Source organism: Budorcas taxicolor, chromosome 14, assembly GCF_023091745.1.
Source record: "Budorcas taxicolor isolate Tak-1 chromosome 14, Takin1.1, whole genome shotgun sequence".
In the NCBI taxonomy this organism is placed as follows: domain Eukaryota; kingdom Metazoa; phylum Chordata; class Mammalia; order Artiodactyla; family Bovidae; genus Budorcas; species Budorcas taxicolor.
The window spans coordinates 57914624-57918135 of record NC_068923.1 but is presented as its reverse complement, the minus strand read 5'-3'; the positions used below and the strand labels follow the sequence as shown (position 1 = coordinate 57918135).

General features: G+C 43.6%; 1 pseudogene; it reads left to right on the top strand.

Moving 5' to 3' along the window:
- The first annotated feature begins 218 nt into the window (after positions 1 to 218).
- On the top strand, positions 219 to 991 carry LOC128059519 (40S ribosomal protein S6-like; annotated as a pseudogene).
- The last annotated feature ends 2521 nt before the right edge of the window (positions 992 to 3512 follow it).

Genomic DNA, 3512 nt, shown 5'->3' with positions numbered 1-3512 from the left:
AAATAGATTTCAGGGACTAGATCTCATAGATAGAGTGCCTGATGAACTATGGAATGAGGTTCGTGACATTGTACAGGAGACAGGGATCAAGACCATCCCCATGGAAAAGAAATGCAAAAAAGCAAAATGGCTGTCTGAGGAGGCCTTACAAATAGCTGTGAAAAGAAGAGAGGCAAAAAGCAAAGGAGACTCTTTTTCGTGGCGCCTCGGAGGCTGTCGGCCGCTTCAGAATGAAGCTGAACATCTCTTTCCCGGCCACTGGCTGCCAGAAGCTCATTGAAGTGGACGATGAACGAAAACTTTGTACCTTCTACGAGAAGCGTATGGCCACAGAAGTTGCTGCTGACGCTCTGGGTGAAGAATGGAAGGGTTATGTGGTCCGAATCAGTGGCGGGAACGACAAGCGGGGTTTCCCCATGAAGCAGGGTGTCTTGACCCATGGCCGAGTTCGCCTGCTTCTGAGTAAGGGGCATTCCTGTTACAGACCAAGGAGGACTGGAGAGAGAAAGCGCAAATCTGTGTGGGGTTGCATTGTGGATGCCAATCTGAGTGTTCTCAATTTGGTCATCGTGAAGAAAGGGGAGAAGGATATTCCTGGACTCACTGATACTACAGTGCCTTGTCGCCTGGGTCCCAAAAGAGCTAGCAGAATCCACAAACTGTTCAATCTCTCTAAAGAAGATGATGTCCGCCAATATGTTGTGCGAAAGCCCCTAAACAAAGACGGTAAGAAACCTAGGACTAAAGCACCCAAGATTCAGCGTCTCGTGACTCCCCGAGTTCTGCAACACAAACGCCGGCGTATTGCTCTGAAGAAACAGCGTACTAAGAAAAATAAAGAAGAGGCTGCAGAATATGCTAAACTTTTGGCCAAGAGAATGTAGGAGGCCAAAGAAAAACGGCAGGAGCAGATCGCCAAGAGACGGAGGCTGTCCTCCCTGAGAGCTTCTACTTCAAAGTCTGAGTCCAGTCAAAAATGAGGTGTTCTGAGAGTGACAAATAAAGCAGACCAGACACCAGCTCTCCCTTCTTGACTTTTAATTGATGATCAAATAGATAAATGAAGGTCCACAAACATGGAAAATGAGGTGCTGCATAATCTAGCAGTGGAACAGGTCTGCAGGAGATCCTTCAAAGTGACAGTCCTTCAGATTCAGAACCAGACCACATATGATAGTGGAAGCCATGGCCAGAACAGAGTTCCTTTAGTGGGTGTCTCAGAATTCGTACATTGATTGATTGACTTTTCAGCAAGGCATGGGACAAGATAGGGGAAATAAATGACTTAGGACTATTAATCTTTGACAGACTTTATTTTAAGGAATGCAATTTCTACACGATATATGAAAAGTGCCCTTGTGAAGATGGACATTGTCATATGTAAAAAGAATAACTTGTGAAAAACACAGTTAATGGATGCCATTTCTAGAATAGTTTTTACAAAGCTCTTAAAAACAGTGCAGATTTAATACATTAACAGAAAAAAAAAAAAAAAAGCAAAGGAGAAAAGGAAAGATATAAGCATCTGAATGCAGAGTTCCAGAGAATAGCAAGAAGAGATAAGAAAGCCTTCAGCGATCAATGCAAAGAAATAGAGGAAAACAACAGAATGGGAAAGACTAGAGATCTCTTCAAGAAAATTAGAGATACCAAGGGAACATTTCATGCAAAGATAGGCTCGATAAAGGACAGAAATGGTATGGAACTAACGGAAGCAGAAGATACTAAGAAGAGGTGGCAAGAATACACGGAAGAACTGTACAAAAATGATCTTCATGACCCAGATAATCATGATGGTGTGATCACTAATCTAGAGCCAGACACCTTGGAATGTGAAGTCAAGTGGGCTTTGGAAAGCATCAGTACGAAGAAAGCTGGTGGAGGTGATGGAATTCCAGTTGAGCTGTTTCAAATCCTGAAAGATGATGCTGTGAAAGTGCTGCACTCAATATGCCAGCAAACTTGGAAAACTCAGCAGTGGCCACAGGACTGGAAAAGGTCAGTTTTCATTCCAATCCCAAAGAAAGGCAATGCCAAAGGCAATGCTCAAACTACCGCACAATTGCACTCATCTCACATGCTAGTAAAGTAATGCTCAAAATTCTCCAAGCCAGGCTTCAGCAATATGTGAACTGTGAACTTCCTGATGTTCAAGCTGGTTTTAGAAAAGGCAGAGGAACCAGAGATCAAATTACCAACATTTGCTGGATCATGGAAAAAGCAAGAGAGTTCCAGAAAAAACATCTCTTTCTGCTTTATTGACTATGTCAAAGCCTTTGACTGTGTGGATCACAATAAACTGTGGAAAATTGTTCAAGAGATGGGAATACCAGACCACCTGACCTGCCTCTTGAGAAACCTATATGCAGGTCAGGAAGCAGCAGTTAGAACTGGACATGGAACAACAGGCTGGTTCCAAATAGGGAAAGGAGTACGTCAAGGCTGTATATTGTCACCCTGCTTATTTAACCTCTATGCAGAGTACATCATGAGAAACTCTGGACTGGAAGAAACACAAGCTGGAATCAAGATTGCCGGAGAAATATCAATAATCTTAGATATGCAGATGACACCACCCTTATGGCAGAAAATGAAGAGGAGCTAAAAAGCCTCTTGATGAAAGTGAAAAAGGAGAGCAAAAAAGTTGGCTTAAAGTTCAACATTCAGAAAACAAAGATCATGGCACCTGGTCCCATCACTTCATGGGAAATAGATGGAGGAACAGTGGAAACAGTGTCAGACTTTATTTTTGGGGGCTCCAAAATCACTGCAGATGGTGATTGCAGCCATGAAATTAAAAGACGCTTACTCCTTGGAAGAAAAGTTATGACCAACCTAGATAGTATATTCAAAAGAAGAGTCATTAGTTTGCCGACTAAGGTCCGTCTAGTCAAGGCTATGGTTTTCCTGTGGTCATATATTGATGTGAGAGTTGGACTTTGAAGAAGGCTGAGCGCCGAAGAATTGATACTTTTGAACTTTGGTATTGGAGAAGACTCTTGAGAGTGCCTTGGACTACAAGGAGATCCAACCAGTCCATTCAGAAGGAGATCAGGCCTGGGATTTCTTTGGAAGGAATGATGCTAAATTGAAACTCCAGTACTTTGGCCACCTCATGTGAAGAGTTGATTCATTGGAAGAGACTCTGATGCTGGGAGGGATTGGGGGCAGGAGAAGAAGGGGACGACCGAGGATGAGATGGTTGGATGGCATCACTGACTCGATGGACGTGAGTCTGAGTGAACTCCGGGAGATGGTGATGAACAGGGAGGCCTGGCATGCTGCGATTCACGGGGTTGCAAAGAGTTGGACACGACTGAGCGACTGAACTGAACTGAACTGAATTTGCCTTGATTCATGGACCTGACATTTCAGGTTCCTATGCAATATTGCTCTTTACAGCATGGGACCTTGCTTCTATCACCAGTCACATCCACAGGTGGGTATTGTTTTTGCTTTGGCTTCATCCCTTCATTCTTTCTGGAGTTATTTTCCACTGATCTCCAGTAGCA